Source organism: Felis catus, chromosome A1 (genome assembly GCF_018350175.1).
Source record: "Felis catus isolate Fca126 chromosome A1, F.catus_Fca126_mat1.0, whole genome shotgun sequence".
NCBI classification, from domain to species: Eukaryota; Metazoa; Chordata; class Mammalia; order Carnivora; family Felidae; genus Felis; species Felis catus.
Window position 1 is genome coordinate 42,652,996 of NC_058368.1, and position 22,143 is coordinate 42,675,138.

A 22,143-nucleotide genomic window follows, 5' to 3' on the forward strand; every position below is an offset into this window, starting at 1 on the left:
TCAGAACCGAGAGAAATTCTTCCAGCAAAAGAACAGGGTATTTGATCTCGAAACCACAAGGAATTGAATTCTTCCCATAATAGGAATGAGCTTGGAAAAGGATATGAAGCCTGTAGATGAGAATTCAGCCCAAGCCGGAGTAGAGAAACAACCCATCTAGTCTGTATTGGGTTTCTGACCTACAGAATTGGATATTAATAAATGGGTGTGGTCTTTGAGTTGACTAATTTGTTCTTTATTATGTTACACCAATAGAAAACAAATAGAGGTTTAACATCTTAGTAGTGCCAAGGTTGAGAAACCGTGGTTTAAGCATTCTAGTCTAGGACTAAAAGGGTATTACTAGGTTTGTTTTCATAGAAACAAACAAAAAACTTCTGTGGAAATAGGCTTCTTTAACTCAAAGTTAAAAGAGGTTTCTTCAGTATGGGACATCTTGGGAACTCTGACATCTTAATTTGGAGAAAAGTTAATTCTATAGTAATTCTAAAGAGCATTTGAACAAAGATCTGTTCTTAGAAAATTAATATCTTTTGAGCTGAAGATTTTTTAAGACTGAATTTTGAAAAATGTGCAAATTAGTACACTTTTTAAAAATCAGCTAGGGGCGCCTGGGTGGCGCAGTCGGTTAAGCGTCCGACTTCAGCCAGGTCACGATCTCGCGGTCCATGAGTTCGAGACCCGCATCAGGCTCTGGGCTGATGGCTCAGAGCCTGGAGCCTGTTTCCGATTCTGTGTCTCCCTCTCTCTCTGCCCCTCCTCCTTTCATGCTCTGTCTCTGTCCCAAAAAAAATAAAAACGTTGAAAAAAAATTTAAAAAAAATCAGCTAAAAATCAGCTTTATCTTCCTAATTTCTAACAAAATCAAACATACTAAAAATATGCATCTCTTATCATTTAGACTGTTTCAGTGATGCTTCTTTATTACAGAGGTCTTGGAATACTCTATAGCATATCTAGAACTTTATTTTTTTTAATGTTTATTTTTGAGAGAGAGAGCACACGCGAGCACATAAGAGAGTGCATGAGCTGGGGAGGGGCAGAGAGAGAGAGAGAGGGAGGGAGACACAGAATCCAAAGCAGGCTCCAGGCTCTGAGCTGTCAGCACAAAACATGACTTGGGGCTGGAACTCATGAACAGTGAGATCATGACCTGAGCCAAAGTCAGACCCTTAACTGACTGAGCCATCCAGGTGCCACAGCATATCTAGAACTTTAAATCTGCAGAGGGACTGCATAGCTCATCTGCAAAGGGGAGGAGCTAGAGTGGTGGCAGGGATTGCTACCTTTCTTCCTGGGTGTGCTCTAAGACCCTACATGAGTTTCAAAATGCCCTACTACCTATTTGCTACTGTTGTTTCAATATTTGCTTATCTGCCCAGATCTTTGCTCCAGTCCACTGAGTACCATCTTTGCTTTTACTTTCAGGCTCTAGACCTTCAGTTGTGATTTGCAGTAATGGAAGTTTCTCCTAGCCCAGTATCTACCCCACGTGTGGCTCCAGTTGGAAAGAAGACCAATATTTAATATATATTACACTATAGATGGTAACCAGCCATTGCTGTTGAATCCAAGCTATGGGAAGGCCCTTTTTGTATATCAACAATCCTAGCAATGATTTAAGGGCAGACAACCAAATCTTTACCAAAATAGCTTTTGGTATTTCTTCAAGTTACCAGTTACTTGAACAGTTATTATATCTTAGTGATGAGGGACCATAGGGCAAGCAGCAAAAGCTGGCACACCCCGGCCCCCAGGTGGGATACATGTGATATTCCTCAAGCACTCCTGGCTGCAAGAGAACAAAGGAAAGAGGACAAATGGTTAGTTGATAGAGATCACAGTCATACAGGACATGAGTCTCCATCAGTTTACAAATGTCTCAGGGAATTACAAAAGGGCAATCTTATCAATAGCCTCATCTCCAGAAACCAATAGACTTTTCCGGAGCCTCTAATATCACCCTTCCTTCCATAGTGATGTGGGGAACAAAGACAAGAAGGAAATGGCAGGTAAAATTAAATTTCCTTATAACCTGCAGCCCTTTGACAAATACTTGAGGCGAGTATTTCTTGCCTCAGAAACCTCCAGGAACCTCCTACCTTCCTAATGTCAATGCCTCACTAGAGGGAAAAACAACTTTAGCATGACAATAGCAAGGCCTCCGATATCTTAGGAATCCTCTTTAGCATATCAAAGTCCTTCTGGAGGCCTCCCAGTTTGGACTTTACCTCCCCAACTTGTAGTATAAAACCAGTCATTCTTCACAACCCCAGTGCAGCTCTTTCTGCCCATGGGTCCTGTTCCAAGCTTTAATAAAATCACCTCTTTGCACCAAAAACATCTTCAAGAATTCTTTCTTGGCTGTTGGTTCTGCACCCACCCATCACCCCAAATCCTCATCATTAGTATATTTATATTCCTAATATTATCATCCTTAGTTGTCTAATACAGCAAACATGTTTATTTTAAATAACATCATTCCAAAACTATTTCCAGCTTATAGATTTTACAAAAACCATCTGAGAGGAGGATTGTTTATATCTACTTAATACAGAGAACAGATTCAAAATCTAGAATAATAGATTCATTAGTTTAGAAAGCACTTTTAGCCTATGCATTGCATGTTAATGCAATCTTCATGGGATATATTGAGCCTGCTGCCTAAGCACTGAATTACACCTACTGAATTGAGGACTGTTGCTTTCCTTCCAGCAGTTAAGGACTTCCAAACCACAGACCTAACTGGTCTTTATAATTTCCTCCCACATTATTACCTTATACAGGTGACTTACTCTTGCCATAAAACATTTGTTGCTATTTCATACTCTTGATGTACTCTTTGAAACATTTATATTTACTGTTTCCTCTACCCAGAATGCCTCTGACTGAGGGTCCGGAATACAACCAAAGCTAAGGAATACAACCCAAGAAAAGTTTATTTCTTGCTAACAATGACAATGTTTGTGTGGCAGGGTGGGGTAGGTGGGCGGAGGGAGTGCTTTGTTCTACCAAGTCTCTCAGAGATAGATTGATACAGACCCTGCAGTACAATTGTCTTTTTACAGTTTCTCATCAATAAAATGGGAATGCCTACCTTTCAGGATAATACATAAAGCACTTTTCTGAAGTCACAAAGAGAACGTTCATTCCCTCTCACTTTCTTTTTCTCTCCCAAACACCTGTAACAAACATTCCACATTTCATTTTGCCTTGTACTAGTATTTCTTTTTTTGTCTGCTAGATTTTAAGTGTTGGAGGGTCACTGCATGTGTCTTGTTCATTCTCATATCTGCATTAGCTTTAAACACCTAGCATAGACTCCAGTGGACATTTTAAAATATTTGGAGAGGAGTCATGATTCACCAATGCAGAAATGGCTTGCTAAAAGTTAATCCTCGATCTATTTAATCTGAAACTGGCATAGAAATAAAACATTAAGAATTTTATTTTTAAAAAGTCATATGAAGTATGAATGCATAATTAAATTTAGCTTTAACTTTTTGCCCCTGCAAACCTGAACTTTTTCTTTAACTAAAGTTTATGGATCAACAAACTTTCCAAAGCATGGGACTTGGGATACAGTAGTTGCTTAATACATATTTATGAGTGAAGTCTGATCCATTTGCAGAAAATCTATAAAAGTTCAGAGATATTGTACATTTATAAAAAAAATAAATTAGTATTGACTCTTATGAAGAGTTGTCCTAAGAATATCAGAAGAAAAATATTTCCGAATATTTAAGTTGAAATTCTTAAGCCACGTACATTTTGAAAAAAAATTTAGTAATTTTTTAATTTTTACACTTTTTTCTTAGAATTTAGTAGGTACTTAATATATACTGGGCAGGATTTTAAGTGTTGGAGGGTCACAGCATGTGTCTTGTTCATTCTCGCATCTGCATTAGCTTTAAACACCTAGCATAGATTCCAATGGACATTTTAAAATACTTGGCAACAGTGTTAGAATTCATACTTCTACAAATGTTATTTTCAGTGTTTGCATGGGTTTGTCTGTCTTGCACAAAACGCTTGGGTTCTAGAGTCCTGACTTGACCTATAACTACACGATTCAAATGTGAAAATATGAAAAGTGCTTACCCATTCTGATAAAGTTGCCACACTGGTAACATGTGAGAAAATGATCAGATGCAATATTAATTGAAATGCAAAATGTGAATTCTTGTTGTTCTACTATTGTTTTTACAGGATTATTTTCCTTTAGCAATTGTCATCTATAGATTTGCATCAAAACTAGTACATCTTCAAGAAAAAAATACCAATGAGATTTTGTCTCAGAAAAACAAAAAATTCTCAATGACACGGGTAACTACATCCATGTACCTATGTATTTACACACACCTCAACTACTGAAAGTGGGCTGGGGGAAAACCTTACTAAATACACTGAGGAACATTTTAGGAAGAGCTAGGTTTTGAGAAAACATTCATATAGGAAATATGCATTTTACTTATAAATTCCTTGCTTCTTGATATTCTAGGTGTCAACCAATTTTTCACCGGATTTTCAACCCATAAAAAGGAGTTGTAAATTTAAGAAAAATGAGAGTGTGATTCCAAGACAAATACATCACAAAAGTGTGAATAAGAAAGAAATGCGTTTCTCCAGCACAGGCAGGTATTCCTCCTAATTTATGGAACCGTTTGTCCTGCTTGTAAAATTCCATTTTTTATGGAATAGAGAATTATTGCCGCTGTAAGATGTAACAAAATGGCTAAACGCCTGAGGAAAATATAATAAGGACATTTGGGTTAAGAATATAATATCCAAAACCTTTCACTGGGAAGTTAGACAAAGTTATCCTAGATTTTTTAATAAATCGGGGCTAACTGCCAATATAAATATAATAATCTGAATGTATCACATACACTAATGCAATCTCTTTAGAAGACTGGACAAATGGTCTGTATGCATTAATAGTTAAAATCATTACTGAAATTCTAGGACTTTTTTCCTATCTTGAAAAATGCCCATATGTCTAATTTGGACTAAATATTAAATATCCAAATGACTTTGGTTTGCTACATATAATCAAACAAGATCAGATGTTGAAGCAAAAGAGGTCATAACTAGACAGTACTGACTGTCCACTCCATCCCCTCCTCTGCCCTTTTTTTTTTTTTTTAAAGGAACAGAAACCCAATTCTATTTGGTTTAATAATGTTTCCAGCTAAGTACATGATTTTCCAGGCTGCTGCCCACCTAGGTGTGGCCCAAGTGATATGCTTCTGGCCAGTAAAATGTAAATGGAATAATACTGGGCAGAACCCCAGGAGGGTGCTTTATTCTTGGATTAAATGAAACAGATTTAGCTGTCATTCCCATTTTACTTTTAGTTTCCACCTCTCCTTTTATCTTCTGGAATGTCTTTGTGATGCATGGGAGTGCAGAAGCCCTGTTGCAACCGAGGATAAAAGTCACTTTTCAAACCTGCAGGCCCCATAGGTAGATGGTGCCCAAAGCATTGATGACATTGTAGGGCCATTGCCCTAGTTATGGATTCTTGTTAGAGGAGGAAAATAAATCACTTTTGCAATGTTTCCTATATACTTTTAAACACAGAGAAGGGAGTTGGGGAGGGCAATAAATTCATGTGGTTTGAAAAGAGGACACAAAAGATTTTAAACCAGGCAGTAATTGTGAACCTTATCATCATGCTCAAGAAATGACTTCAAGAGTCAAGACACACGCAGTTCAGGTAAGAGACAAAAAAAGAATAAAAGGGCATGTGAAGTTGAGTCACGCCTCTTTTAAAAGGTCTTCTAGGGGTGCCTGGGTGGCTCAGTCAGTTTAAGTATCCGACTTTAGCTCAGGTCATGATCTCATGGTTCCTGGGTTTGTGGGTTGAGCCCCAGGTTGGACTCTGTGTTGACAGCTCATTAGAGCCTGGAGCCTGTTTCAGATTCTGTGTTTCCCTCTCTCTCTCTGCCCCTCTCCTGCACACACACACTCTCTCTCAAAACTGAATGAAAGTTAAAAAAAAAAAATTAAAAAAAAATGGTCTTCTCAGAATCTTGATTCAGTAACCTGTACTTGGACCAAAATAGTCACAGGTCTACCCCTCTTCTAACAAGGAGCCTGGGGAATAGACAGCTTTACCTTGGTACAGTGCCACTCCAGTAATGGAGTTTCTACCAGTAATAGAAAAACCCAAGTGGCCTCAGTGAGGCTGGATAAGTTTAAAGTAACTTTTTTTTCTTCTGCAAACCTCCCCTCCTCCCTTCTTAGCTTTTTGTTCAGGAACTCAGCACCACCCTAAAGACCTGATAAAGGAGGTTGGCAGCAAATACACAATTCCTGTCAAAACAAGCAAGATGTTGTATTTCACTGTAATCGCCCCCCCCCCCCGCCCCTTCCTTGGGTCAAGTGTGCAGTATTTTGAAGGCCATAACCTGCTGTAGCTTTCCTTTGCCAGGCAAAGCAACAAAGTTATCCTTCCTCTTTATCCCAAACTCTGTCTATGCGTATTTTGCTCAGAAGCACAGACGTCAGTTTTTGACAATAGGAAGGGGGACAGAAAGCTGTCACTTTATCATTTCAATAGTAAGCTCATGGGGCACCTGGTGGCTCAGTTGGTTAAGCTTCAGACCTTGGCTCAGGTCAAGATCTCACTGCTGGTGAGTTGGAGCCCCATGTCGCGCTCTGTGCTGACAGCTCAGAGCCTGAAGCCTGCTTTGAGGATTCTGTCTCCCTCTCTCTCTGCCCCTCCCCTGCTCGTACTTTATTCTCTCTTTCTCTCAAAAATAAATAAAACATTTTTTTGAAAATATTAAGCTCATAAATGAGGTGGGTATATTGTTTCTACCATTCTCTTGAAAATTTGGGGGCAATTCTTGCTTTCAAGATATTTAAGATATTTTTCAATGTATGTTAGCAATGTTGCATTATGATCTCATAATGAGATGCATTATGGTTCATCAAGAACCAAGGCCTGCATCAGTAATAAGAATCCTGAAGGGGGGGGGGGAGGGGGAAATGTGACTTTCTTGCTCTAGAATCCTGGCTAAGACAGACATGTTTTTGTCCTGCTAGTGGTTTGGTCTTTCCTAAGGCTGCAGGATTTTTTTTTTTTTTTTTTTTACCTCAATACCCAAGATTCCTTGTCTCACGCTTTGAAGAATGAACAGGTGGGGCACCCTGAGTAGCTCAGTCGGTTGAGTGTCCGACTTAGGCTCAGGTCATTGTCTCTCTGTGAGTTCGAACCCCTCATCAGGCTCTGGGCTGACAGCTCAGAGCCTGGAGCCTGCTTGGATTCTGTGTCTCCCTTGCTCTCTGCCCCTCCCCCACTCTGTCTCTCAAAAATGAATAAACGTTCAAAAAAATTTTTTTAATTAAAAAAAAAAGAATGAAGAGGTGGACACAAAATGAGGGGGAGCAGCTGGGCTATGATGTTACTATGCTACAGTCTTAAGAGGAACTTTATACCTGAGAGGATTTGCTGTGGTCCACAACTGTTCCAAAATGTGTGTCCTCCGCCCCAGGGACCTCAGGTCCAAATCTTTCCCTCTGCCTATTTATCCGCTTTTTCCTATCATATGAATGCACTGTTTCATTGAGGGTGAAAATCCTATGTTCTGAGTCTCTTTGGATCATTGTCCAGACAGTCTCAGTTCTAAGTGTCTATCTTACTTCTTTCATTCACATCTTTAAAAACACTGCTTTTGGGGCGCCTGGGTGGCGCAGTCGGTTAAACGTCCGACTTCAGCCAGGTCACGATCTCACGGTCCGTGAGTTCGAGCCCCGCGTCAGGCTCTGGGCTGATGGCTCAGAGCCTGGAGCCTGTTTCTGATTCTGTGTCTCCCTCTCTCTCTGCCCCTCCCCCGTTCATGCTCTGTCTCTCTCTGTCCCAAAAATAAAAAAAAAAAAAAAAAATAAACGTTGAAAAAAAAAATTAAAAAAAAAAACAAAAAAACACTGCTTTTTGGGTTAGTGGGAGGGCTTTAAAACAGGTCTGCAAATTCTTTGACATTTCCCCCCAGGTAGCAGATTCACAGACCAAATTAAGGTTGTTTAAAAAAAAAAAAAATGTCACAAGTTATGGACTAGCAGGGTTTGTTTTGTTTTGTTTTGGTTGTTGTTTGTTTCTGCAGTTGTTGTAACTGGAACAATTATGGGGAATACAACCCCTTAACCACGTAAAGCTCATCTTCCTAGTTTTCAGTTTCTTCATTTGTGAAATGTGGGGATTTCACCTTTCCAGAAGCATATTTCATTGAAAAATAAAAGTGTATTCAGGGGAAATATATCCTTTTTTTTTTTTCAGAAAATATTGTTTAAAAGTTTGAAAATCAGCAATAGGGTAAAGCAGAACATAAGTATCTGGGCCTAGTGTATTTGTGTGCATGACATAAAGCCAGCTATAAATTCAATTTCCATCGTTATAGGCTTTTCAAATTCTTGACTTCCTGAATCCATTTCTATAAACTCTTCAATAAATTGGTCATTTATCTAAGACTCTGATTTATTGGTATTTAGGACATTCTCCTTTATTTAAAAAAAGTTTAAGGATTCGATCTTTTAATTGTGCCTTCTGTGTTTTTCTTTAAACTCATGTTATTTCTACTTTATTCAACTTTACAAATAATTTTTGGCATTTCTTTTTTCTCTATTGAATCTTTAAATTTTTTTAAATTGTTTTTGTTCTCTACAACTTTAAAAAAATCACTGACATTGATATCTTCCTCAAAGTTTAAGATGTTTCTCATCTTTCCCCCATTGCAAAATCAAATATTTTAAGTGACCTACATATCATGTATTCTATTCTTAAGAAATGATGTTATAAAAGGAATAGAAAGTTGTAGTGAAAAATTAGAGTAAGAACCAAGGTTTCAGAAGTTTAAAGTGTACTCTTGGGAGTCAGCTGCAGAAAGGGACGGGTAACAGAGGTCACTGAATGAAGAAAATAAACAGATTTGGTTGTCTGATGAATATCCAAATAGACACGTGTACTTCTCACTCTTGGGGCAATTGGAGAAAAGGAAAGTGCCTTTAGTTCAGTTTAAGCCATGAATGAATGTAAACAAGGGACTCCTCAAAGTAGATTAATGAAAAGGAGGGCAAGAGGGTAGGAATTTGAAGGATGGTATTCTATGGAGAGAGGGTGAAAGAATAAGAATGCTTTGAAAAGCATGGTTAGAAGAATGGGGACTTTGCCTCCTGGCTTCATGGTCAATAACATGAGGGGAGATAAATGGACCAATTTCCATGCATGGAGGCTGCAGAAAGAGCAGAAGTTTCTAGTGGAAATCCAGGTTTCAGGTTAAGATGGGAAGCAAATGGAAGACTTATAAAGAGACTAATTACAGAGAACTTTTGAAATGCAGTGAAGTTGGATTTTGCAACAAGAGTGGAAAGCGGAATATGAAAAAGCGGATGAGAAAAACGGGTAAGTCCAAGGGTAAGATAGCCTCAGGAACTGCAGCAACAGAAAGATATGGGGGGGGGGGGGGAGGGGAAACGTCAGTGTCTACTACAGGCAGGTTGCTGGTGAGCCCAGCTGGGCGTAGCTTCGACTAGCATTTGGTACAATCTCAACAGGTTCTGTGTAACCCAAATCTAAGTGGAAAAGAGCACTGAGTGCCTTGTCCTGCTTCCTGTCTGCAGGGCTGGTCAGTGTTTTTCCACTATTGTTTGAGCCTAGACTTGCGGTGTCCCATCTGCTGTTGAGCACAGGTTACTACAGAGTGAGAGTACCTTTGGGTACTTTGTTTTCACTGAAGAGTAAAGGCAGCATCTGGCAAGTAAGGCTTCATGCTTATGAATGCTTGGTCCAGATTGAGAGTAAAAGTTATATTATCAGATCTTTTAAGATGGAGAATTCAAGCATGAATTCGGGTTTTAGTGAATAATTCTGGCAATAAAAGAAAGCTGGTACTTCAAGTAGTAAGAGCTCAGAGCACCAGTTTGGTGTTAGGTTGTATTGGCTGGCATTCTTTCTCTTTGATGTGGAAGGCAAGGAGGAGTTTTTTCTGGTAATGGGAATGAAATAATGGAGACTTTATGTGAAGCACCCAGACAAGGATGCTTCTTTCTTGGTAATCCTTGTTATTCTCTTCAACAGGCTTTTTAGCTATAATACTGTACATTTTCAACATTAATATTCCCATTTTCTCCCTTAAATTACCCAATAAGAATGATATAAAAGTTATTTCCAGTACATTTTCATTTAAGGATAATGATCACTAATGACTACAAAGCTGAGATTTCCTTAAGAAAGTGAATATAGCTGAAGATGAGCAAGGCTGGTGTTAGTGACAAATACTGAAGATTAGCCTTCTTATTGGGGTAGAAAAAAAGATACGTAGATGGCTAATTTGTAATGAAAATTAAAATAAAACCTACAGTTGCTAAATAGTCCTAGGCCAGCTACTGCTTAAAAAAATCCTCGGTCTCTATATTAAATCTACAGCAGTCTTTCTTCTAACTGCAACTTAAATGTTGGAGACAGCCCTAAATTTGCTGACGTTGCCAGGTCACAGGATCTCCTCTGGTACCTCACAAGCTCCTGCCCCTAAGTCACAATTTGCATATTCTCTCCAAGTCTGTAATAACTACAAAGTACAGCATGATTTTTACCTATGCCATTTTAAATTTATACTTGGTTTAAATATATGACATTTCATAGAATTGATTTAAAAGTTGTTTAAAATAGTTGTTCTACAGATTTTCCTTTAACATTTTTATTAAATCTGGAAACCACTTCCATTTCTTTTGTTTTCAGCTCTTTATGTTGCCTACCCTTATTCTATGCAGAAGTAAATGATGAGTATTAATCCATCTCCCACTTTTCAGCTTTTTAACCTTACTTCATCTGGCCACAGCTTCCTAAAACTCCCTCATCTGGGACTGATACTCTGCCTCTGCACTCTTGACTGGCAGCATAACTCTCCCATCCTTTAGTCTTCTTGGCTAACCATAGAGCTAGGTTAGAACCCTATGGGTGAAGAGTTTGGAGTCCATTAGCTCCCAAGTCAGTTTTTTTTGTTTTGTTTTGTTTTGTTTTTTTACTTCCTTTGTGGTGATGGCTTTTTAAATGTAACTGGATTGTGTCTTAGAGAGTTTTTTGTTTTGTTTTGTTTTGTTGTGTTTTTTTTACATCAATCTTTGAGATACAGCAAACCAGGGAGGGGTAGATAGAGAGGGAGACACAGAATCTGAAGCAGGCTCCAGGCTCGAGCTGGAGCTGTCAGCACAGAGCCCACTCTTCGCATGGAGCCTGACATGGGGACCAAACCCATGAACTGTGAGATCATGACCTGATCGAAGTCAGATGTTTGATGACTGAGCCACCCAGGTGCCTCGAGTCTTAGAATTCTAGTTTCATTCCAAGATACAATCAGTTATGAAGTGTGTTGCCTGGTTGAATCTCCTCCCTACCCCTCAATCCTACAAATCTATCTGAACTGTGGGTACTTGCCTATGACAGGTATGCCTACTTACAATTGTCTGAGATCACATGGGTCTTGCCAAATTATTTGGCCTGTTTCCAGTCTGCCTTGATACACCTCTGGAACCAGTCTTTACAGATAGCAGTTCTCAATGTATCTTATGACCAGATAATAGGTTTTATACAAAGTTTTGCCTCCAAGTGGATAATTGAGCCATAAGCCTGAACTTCTAATAAGATGCCAAGGACTATACCATGCATCTTCTACTAGTCTGACAATCACACCGCCTGCATCTTCCCTAGCACTCTAATTCTGAGAAAGCTCCCCTAATCTTGAGCACAAAGAAGTCTAACCTTACCTAAGTAGAATTAAAAATGTACCCAGATACTGCAGCCTACTTCATGGACTCTGGAAACTCCATGCTAGGTATGGTAAGGGGTATTGAAAAATGAGTATAAGTGCAACACTATATAGCCTTCTATTTGGTGTACAGAGTGTATTTGTATGTGTATATGCACACACTTGCATATATATTAACTTTGTAAGGTTTAACAGTGATAAGTTTACTATGCCCTTATAGACTACAGTATTCCTTTCTAGTAGCAAAGACCATAGAGAACAAGGATGGCATCTAAGTTATCCTTTCTCAAGGAGCACTTAAACATGCTAGTAATATAGGTACCTAGCACATATGGGGAATTATATTCATGTGAAGAGAAAGTAGAAATTCATTAGTTTAGAATAAGAGCATGGACAAAGCAGTTCGAGTAAAACTCATTTGCCTGATATCCCTTTCCACAAGAATTATTATTTAACATTCTCTATCTTATTTCATAAGTCGACTAGGACCCTACTGAATAATTCAGTTAGGTGCAAGGACAAGTTTTTTACCTTCCTGAAACCTTGCCTGGCTTACCCACCATTAAAGGACAAGGACACTTTTTTTTTTTTTTAACATAGTATCTTTAGTTTTATGCAGAAAAAGCAGTCTCAAGAAAGTCATGACAGCATTAATAAAATATGTTTTGATTAATCTATGTTTGTCATTTGAGGTATGTTCAGTTTGGTAAAATAAACCACACAACATTGATCATTGAGCTTCAGAGGCTCAGGTAGTTAAACTGCACTGGTCACAAATAATGGGTATCAACTAATAACACTGGCCAGAAGTTTGGCTGTAGGTATTAAGGTATAATATTTTCATTAGCATTTGGTTTGTTCTTTTCATGAAAGGATGAGAGTTGAGTTATTTAAAGAAAAAAAATTACCTACAAGGGCGATTATTCAATTATCTTATGCATCACTGAAAGTTAATAAAATGTGTTACTTGTTTTCCTGTCTCTTTTGACCATAATTTACATGTTTAGTCATGTTTATATATTTGAATGTTGAATTGATGTGTAATGTAGATAGATACTTTAAATTGAGTGTCAGGGCACCTGGGTGGCTCATTTGGCTAAGTGACCGACTTCAGCTCACGTCATGGTCTCACAGTTTGTGAGTTCGAGCCCCGTGTCGGGCTCTGTGCAGACAGCTCAGAGCCTGGAGCCTACTTTGGATACTGTGTCTCCCTCTCTACCTCTATACTGCTCACGCTCTGTCTCTCTCTCAATAATAAATAAATGTTAAAGAAAAAAATTAAAAAAAAATTGAGTGTCCATTTTTCTTCAATTAATTCCCATGGTAGTCAAGCCTGTTGGTATATACCAAATATTTCTATTTCATAAAGTTTAGCATAAATTATTCACCCATATTTCCTTCCCCTTCCTTTTCACCTGAACCCACTTTCCCATCTCTTCTTGAATTCATCTTGATTTCTTGCCTTTATATAACTGTGTACATTTGAGGGTTCTCTGCCCCCAAGAAGCTTTTAATCCAGTAAGAGAAAAGATACACGAATTTTAAAAGTTAATGGACAATCCACTGATCATAACCTAGATATTTTTTCATAATTTCTACCATAGCTGGAATTATATATGTATGTATATATGTATACACATATGTATATATGTGCATATATTATTTACATAGATCTATTACATGTGTCCTTTCCTTAAAATTATAGGGTGAGACAGGCACCCAGATGGCTCAGTTGATTGAGTATCTGACCCTTGATTTCAGCTCAGGTCATGATCTCATGATTTGTGGGTTCAAGCCCCACATTGGGCTCCACTCTGACCACACAGGGCCTGCTAGGGATTCTCTCTCTCCTTCTTTCTCTGCCCTACTCTCTCAAAATAAACTTAAAAAAAAATTATAGGGTGAAAGAAGAAATCACATGCCTCAAAGTTTAGAAAGTATCCTGAGTAAACCCAATAGCATGTATCAAATAAAGCTGACAGAAAAAATGGCAGAATAAACAGGGTCATAACATTCCCATCCTCCATACCTAATAAAACAAACAAGTAAAGGGACAAGAAAGAAAAGCAGCAAAAAAAAAAAAAAAATACAACAGCATTAATCAAAATAGGGGTAAAAACTCCTAAGATAGTTGGAAATTTATTAGCCAGAGAAAGAAATGGTATGAATAGGTGAATGTTACTTTACAACACCAGCAGTGTGCTAGTGTGCAAGAAGTTGCTGGTTAAGGTAGTAGAAATTGCTGGTTATCTCCACTATCCAGTCTCCTTTTTTAAAAAATTTGTTCCAGGTATTTATATTATACCAGAAAAGATACATAGATTTAATAATTTAAATTTCACTAATAAATTAGTGTTGTCAACACTATTGGAATGATGTATTACATCATTCCAATTAAGCAGGTTTTTTTAAAAAGGACAAATATGGTGTTAATCCATTTGGGGGTTAACTCCCATTAATTAGCTACTGCTACATGACATATTATCCCCAAATTTAGCAGCTTAAAAAAATTGTTTTATCATAGTTCCTTGACAGTTCCATAGGTTTAGAAGCTCAGGGCTGTTTATCTGGGTCCCTGGGCTCACTGTGTCTCAAGTCTGAGATCAAGGTACAAGCTGGGGCTACAATCCTCTAGAGGTTGAACTCAAGAAGGAACCCTTTCCAAGCTCTTTCATATGATTGTCATTTCAGGTCCTTCGTGCCTATTGGTTGGAGACATCAGGTTTTTCCCCACTAGGACCTCCCCACTGAGCAGCTCAAACAGTGTCACTGGTTTGTCTCAGAGCAAGTGACCGGAGGTAGAGACGATGGAAGGGCACACAAGACAAAAGCCACAACTCCTCAAAAGTTCATCTTGGAAGGGATAATCCATCCCTTTGCCTTCTGGTCATTACAAGATTATTGCTGGGTAAGCCCACACTTAAAGGAGGGGATTATACCAGACTGACTACTAAGAGACCAGAATCATTACAGCCACCCTAAGATTGCAAACACATTCATATCAAATGCTTGTGCTCAATTACAGTAAAAGAAATAAGACTCCAACAGTCTGACCTCCACACTGTCTAGACTTTAAGGAACAAGTTATTTAAAAAAAAAAAAAAAATCAACTCAAACTGGCTTTATCAAAAAGAAAAAAAGGTAATTTGTTTAACAAAAAAGTCTCAGCCTCAAGGTTGTCCTGACTGTAGGTCCAGTAGGATTTGGTTGTGGCCCTGACATGTAACTGCTTTCTAAATAGTTCTGAATGGATTCTATTGATTTTGTGTTCCATGGCCATCCCTACAACTAGGAGAAATGGAACTCCTCCCCAACTTACCCGTTCTGAGTCACCTTCCCACTCCTGGAATCCAGGGAAAAGAGACAGGAACAGAAATCTAAATTCTTTGACTAGGCAGTAGGGGAAGGAAAAAAAAACAGTACCTCGATTTTTTACCACAATAATATCCACATCATTACCATTTTTTGGTGTGTGAATATTTAAAAATCTATTCTTTTAGCACCTTACAAGTATATAAGATATAGTATTAACTATAATCAACTTGTTGTACATTAGATTCCCAGGACTTATTCATCTTCTACTGGAAGTTTGTCCTTTTTTGCCCACTATCGTCCCCTTTCCCCTATCCCTGATAATCACCATGCTCGTCTGTCTCTAGGAGTCTGGCTTTCTAAAAATTCCAAAGTAGAAAGGTCTGCTTTCCTTCTTTCTGCATCAAGGGTTCAAGACAGACAGTGGATTATATTAACATTTCTGCTCTACCAACTCTATCAAGAGGGCTGTGTCAAGACCGTAGTTCAGGTGATTTAGGCTCACCCTCAACTGCTTTCTCCAGAACTTTCATTCATGACAACTTGTTCACTTTGAACAACACCATTTCCAGTCTCTCCATTAGTTAAGAAGTAGGAAGGAGAGGGAGTAATTTATTAACAGTCTTAACTGCCAACAGATATGTAAATGGGGGAAAAAAATCTTCACCTCAAAATCCAGAAGGGACTCGAGTACAGATAGCAAGCAGCTCAGAGACAAAGACATGGCACATAACTCTGGTTTAGCCCTCTGCACCAGCGTGTATCAGTAGAAAACAGAAAACTTGATAATACCATTCAGTTTTCCTCTGCTGAAAAAAAGGCAGAAGAATCCCAGAGGATAAGATCATAACACTTATTGTTTTCTAGCAAAAAACGAAAACAAAATCATAGGAACGAGAGATGCTAGAAGTTATGGGTACATCAGAGAAAAATACAGAAGACATCCTAGAAAATTTAGCCTGAGTGGAAGTCTTTTCATTTGAGATTATTATCTTCATCTCTCGTTTGGTGGCAGTGGGGATCATATGGAAAAGACTGAATAATGTACATATAACTTTCTAAGTTGCTACTCATACTACAGGATTTTCATTATACCCTTCACACTTCCATTATCTATTTTGGTTTAGAGAATTTTTCTTGGAATAGTTCTTACTCATTTGGTTATCTATAAAATTTCTATTTTCTTTATATTCTTTTCATAAGCATACTCATGTTTTTAATCCTACATTCACTGAAATAGAGTAGTTATTCTATAATCAAGAAGATGATCTTTTAGGGGCCACAGTATTTACTCCACAAGTCCTAACCCTCAAGCCACCATCATTTCTTGCTTATATCTGATTGCTTTTTTCAGTATCAAAATTTCTAATTACTAGAATCAACTTGTCATCAAAATGGTTTTCTGTCTAGAAAGACTTATTCGCTCTATTTCCCATTATCTCTCCTAGATCTTCCTTGAGCTTATTTTTTCATTAACAGATTACTATCTATATATCCCATCAGTTTTATTTCCTTCCACCAGGTTTATTACTTCTACTTCACTGCATTCAGACAGCTATTGTAATATTTTGAGGTCATTTTCAAGTTTCCTTTGTTTTCTGTAGATACAGTTCTTGTAATGTTGATATTCTTGAAAAAAAGTCAACCTGAGTTTTCTGTACCAAAAGAGGTAAGAAAAAAAAGAACAGGCAAGAAGAATCTTGACACATAAGGTGTGTTATGGACCCATAAAAGGTAGTTTAAGTAAAAATGATATAAATCAAACCTGATTTTCCTACACAAATAATGGGAAAATATTTCTGACAGAGGCATAACTTTGAATTCTTTTAAGAAGATGCCCATATATTTTATATTTAATCCAGTATGAATACTTTTTAAAGATCAGAATACTAAATCTTTTTAAAGGTGTTAGTGGAATAAGCTTACCAATCATATGTAATTTTACTTAATGTATTACTTATTATTGACTTATCATATTTTTACCAATGTTAAATCTTGTCTTCGTAATTCCAGACATATTTTGGAAAAATAAAGAGGAAATAAATATTTCTTAGGTCAAAATGTTCTGAAATGCTTTTTTCTTTTGGCAAGTGATAATAATGGACATGTTTGAGGAGACTTATTTCATCATGGAGCCCTCCAAAAAATGACCTGTGGAGAACTAAAAAAAATACTCAGGCTTTAAAATGGGGTGGCATTTCATAAGCAAATCAAACTATAGATTTGAATGAAATCATCTGTGTGGCTCTATGTGCTGCTGCATAGGTGATTTAAATGTAACTGGCTGAGGTTCATAAATGCAAAGTTCTAGAACCAGTTTCACTCACCTGCTTCCCCTGGGGAGAGAGTTGCAAAGAGAATTTGAAATAGGTTTCAAAAGGAAGTAGTCTGTACTGAGTTTTGCCTTTTGATAACAATGTTATTCTTTCAGGTCTGGATAATATTGAGCTCTGTAAATATTCATTAAAGACCTGTAAGAATAAGAAACTAATTTCATATTCCTTGGTATGTGGTAGGCACTTATAGTAGTTATTTATTGAATAAGTAAATGAACTAATGGTTTCTGGATAGGAAAACCACCAACTGAAAGTTAAAGTAAGTAACTTTGCTTTTAGAGAGCCCCAAACAAGAACCTGAAATGGCCATTTGACTGCCTTCAACCCTTTTCTCACCTCAATTTATTCCAGCCCATATTTGTGTATTGAGCCATCACAGCCAGAGCAGAAGCACTAATCAAATACACCCTACCACAGATTTACTCACAGTTTACACCTGTGAAGTTGAACACACCATAAATAGTCTGCTAAGCTTTCTCTTAAATCTGCCTGCAAGTACCTTACAGGATTATGGTAATATAAAATTTTTCTACCTTCATCATATTTATAGTAATGAGTAGTTTAATTGACTTCCCTACAGCAGAACTCTCTTCCTTTTGAATTAAAATAAGAGTAAAGATGGGGATATTAAACTCTATTAATAGTTTAAGATGTAATAAATGGCTCAACCAGAAATAGCTGACTCAGACAGACGAAGATATTTTAATTTCTCGACAATTCATGGGCAAGGATTGATTTCCCAAGTATAGAATTGGGGAACTGTGGGTTCTGTGCAAATTACTCCAAGGCCCAAATCAGAAACTCAGAGAGGGACTGGTGTTCTTTACCAAATTTTCCAGGTGCTTTTTGGACATTCTAGGTTTTGTCAACCATACCTTACAGTTTTCCCTATTGATCAAAGAAAGATTTCTTAATTATGGTTGTGCACCATCTTAAGCATTTCGTTCTATAAAATTTAGTCACATTGACAACTGACTGAAAAATTGTAATAGTCGGAAAAACAGCTGTAGCAGCTATGATAATCACATTCTTAAATATTTTCAGGGAAAAGACAATGCAATTCATATTCATAGAGAAAAGTCATGAAAATGACTAAAATATGTCATTAGCAGCTACAAATTCACAAGCATTAATAGTTCTCCTTTAGTGAGTTTCCATTATGCATAGTGCACTATGCCAGCTATGTCTATATTGCTATTTTAGTAAATATTAACCACAGCACTGTGTCTTGGGAATTAGCGTCTCCTTTTCAAGTAATACTAAGGGTTAGAGAAAAACATGGCAAGCCCTCTGCCATCACACTAATCAGTGCTTTCCTTGCAGAGAGTTTGCTTTCAAAATTAGAGAAATACTATAAAAGGAGGCAAAAGACAGAAGGCAAAAACAAAGCCTACTCACCTTATGAAGGAAGCAACAATAACAGAGGGTCCTGAAGATCTGGGATTCAAGCATTCCAAAGACTGAAGTCTCCCTTTTCAAAGTCAAGATATAGCTCTCCAGTGCCTGCAATCCCACCCACCCACTTCCGCTTCCTTTCCCTTTCTCAGTTCCTGATTGGAGCCTAGTTGTAAGGAGTGCCCCGCCCCTAGATTCCATTCACTTCACCTGGGATGGAGGCCCTGAGGTGGGATTTACCAAACACTATCCTGTGTGGGGAAACTTACAAGGAGCACCTGCCTGCTTGGCCTAACTAATAGCTCACAGCTGAGCCACCGTCAGCTTGGTGTGGGCAAATTTCTTCAACATCCACTATTTCTTTATTTCATTTCTATCATTTTGCCTCAGGATTTTGCCTAATCTACTCCCTCTAGTGCCCAGCTTCTCTCATCTAAAATTTAGATTTTTTTTAAATTTACATATTATTGAGCATTTTAGAAATTTTCTTTCATTTAAGGGTGATAGTGGCATTTTAAGCCTGAATTTTAGGCAAGATTCTACTGCCAAATAATTTTCAAAATGTAAGTGCTCTTATAAGCACTCTGATGCAGTTATATTAGGAAATCTGGTTAAGCAAAATACAATAAATATAAACATCTGGCATTGAGGAAGAAATTTCTTGTGCACACTTAGAATCTCTTAGTAAACTCACTGTTGGATACCAATTTACCCAACCCCCAACCATGACACGTGTTTGTTCATTAGGTTAACAAGGAAAATTTGGTAATGTGCTGTATTTCCATTCAGACCTCTAAATGTTCTAGCTTTTCCTGACTTGAGTTTGACGCCCTGCAGAACTTTGCTTAGAAACATGTTTGGAATGTGTTATTTTTACTACTATCACATGACTAGCCCTTATATACAAATTCTACTCTATTCAGTCATAAAATCAAATAAGAGATCATTTTGACTCCAAATTAAACAAACTATTAATCTCTTCTTCTAGAGCTGTGGATCCTATTCCCTTACTTGTTGCTCAGGAGACTTGTATTAGGTAACAAGAACCTTCCAAGATCTTGGAATGTTAATGAAAGTCCAAACTCTTCAACATAAAGAGCTACTAGCACTTGCAACAAAAAAGATCTTCTTATTCTGTCTGCATTTTTTTCTTGATTACACTTTACAAAAGATAAGACACAGGAATAGCAAAAGTCAGGCAGAAAAAGTAGAAAAACAGAGTATCTAGCATACTTTAATGGAAAGAGCAGAACCTATGCCACTGTCTGAATAGGAGAGTTAGCCAAGAGACAGAGGCCTTCTCCTCTTACTGTTATGGATATCAGCCAAGTTCGGGCAGTATACCAGTCTAATTTTGACCAGAAGCCAAAGGGATGAAACTGGGGCCAAATAGGAAAGAATTCCTCACTACCCTAGAGATTCAAAGAGAGACACAAGACAATAACTTGAGCCAGAAGTTGGAGACAGGAAAGACTAACTAGATCAGCTACAACCTTCGAGGTTGAGAGGTCTGCACACTAAAGGAGAATAATAACACGTGTGCCATGAAAGGCTATATTTTGAAAACTCCACTATCTAATGTTGTGAAGAGAAATACACCAACTATAAAACTACTTGTAGTAAAGAAAAGATTAAATAGCAGTGCTTTTTATTTTAATTTATTTCACTGAGAAATTACAGGTGATTTGGTAAGAGATTCCTGCCTTCACAAAATATAAATACAACCACTTCATAAGTACTCTTGGTTAGGATTCAAGGCCAATATCTATAGGTGTGCTCTCAGTATCATCTCCTCTAACTTTTTCAGAGAACTTGTGAAGTTATTTTTTACTCCTTTCCTGTTAATTTGCAATCTCTATTTCTTTAACATCTAAACATATTTAAGTAAACATATACTATACATTTAAAACAGTCCTGAATTTTATATTCTTTCTTTAACTAACACATTCTATCTCTTCCTCCCTTTATAGCCAAGCTTTGTGAAAATTATACTTTTTTAATTGAAGTATAGTTGACACGCAATGTCACATTAGTTTCAGGTATACAACATGGTGATTTGACAATTCTATACATTATGCTACTCTCAGCAAGTGTAGCTGCCATCTGTAAGTGCCATCTGAAAATTATTTTTTGTTTTGATTTTATGGTACTTTAATGCAGTTCACACTTCAGACCATTGTGAGCTTTTTAAAAATATATATTTATTTATTTATGTTGAGAGAGAGAGCAGGACAGGGGCAGAGAGAGAGGGGGAGAGAGAGAATCCCAAGCAGGTTTCGCATTGTCAGTGCAGAGCCCAATGTGAGGCTTGATCCCATGAACCTTGAGATCATGACCTGAGTTGAAATGAAGAGTCAAGAGATGGATGCTTAACCGACTGAGCCACCAAGAAGCCCCAAACCATTGTAGTCTTGACCTAGCTCCTAATACTTTAGAAATATTGCCCTTTAAAGGCCATCAAGGAGTTTTTTGTGATTAAATCCAATGAGTGTTCCTAGTTCTCATTTTTATTTGATCAGCTAAAAGCATTTGACTTCTCCTTACTTCTGTCAACATCCATACATGTCACTCTCAGGAAAGTTCACCTGGCTTTTATCCTCTTTCAAAGGATTTTACAGTTAGTTTGTATACGCTTTACCACTGACCAGCAGTGAAAGCAGAGAGTGCAATCTGAGAGAGAGCAAGAAAGAATGGAATTTCAGGACTCTGGCTTTGGATGGGATATTTTCTTTCTTTGATTCTTGGGTTCAGATTTTAGATCAAAGACCAAAAAACACTCAATGGATAAGATAGTGTTGTTTCTGGGTGTGGCATGTAAATGATGAATCATTGAATCCTACTCCTGAAACCAATATTGCACTGTATGTTAACTAACTAGAATATAAATAAAAATTTGAAAAGAAAATAAATAAATAGATAGATAGATAAGTTAATGGTGTGTCTCATTATTACCTAAGAAGTAGTTTGACAACTCCAAAAGGAAGCAACTCCTAAGAGGTTTGTTCATTTTATTTATATAGAAGAGTGACCTACAGTTGTAGAACAAATTTTCCTTGTTACCCATTTTGCAAGAACAATGACAATTTCTACTTGTTTTCCCAGTATTTAACATTGATTAAAACTGTTAATTTAAGAATGGATGGCTACACTCTCAAGTGTGTATGTCACTAAAAGTGTACTGATAATGAAGAATTAAAGATATGTGTTTAACAATTTTAAAGTAAGGTTTAAAAAGAGAAAATAATTCAGATAATACCGGGGATATTGGAAATATTCATTATTTATGGAATAGTCTATGCAAAAATGAAAGATGATTTGAAACTAGAGAATGA

General features: G+C 37.4%; 1 long non-coding RNA gene across 4 annotated transcripts; it reads right to left on the minus strand.

Moving 5' to 3' along the window:
* Window positions 1–1,640: 1,640 nt before the first annotated feature.
* LOC123384416 lies at window positions 1,641–18,916 on the minus strand. Of its 4 annotated transcripts, XR_006595470.1 has the most exons (6): window positions 18,815–18,909; window positions 17,408–17,551; window positions 15,748–15,886; window positions 15,088–15,158; window positions 3,098–3,182; window positions 1,641–1,792 (listed from the first exon to the last, which is right to left on the minus strand). It is a non-coding gene; the product is annotated as an uncharacterized LOC123384416 (long non-coding RNA). The 4 variants fall into 4 exon arrangements; XR_006595467.1 differs by lacking the exon at window positions 15,088–15,158; XR_006595469.1 differs by lacking the exons at window positions 15,088–15,158; window positions 17,408–17,551 and having other exon boundaries at window positions 18,815–18,916.
* Between the last annotated feature and the right edge of the window lie 3,227 nt (window positions 18,917–22,143).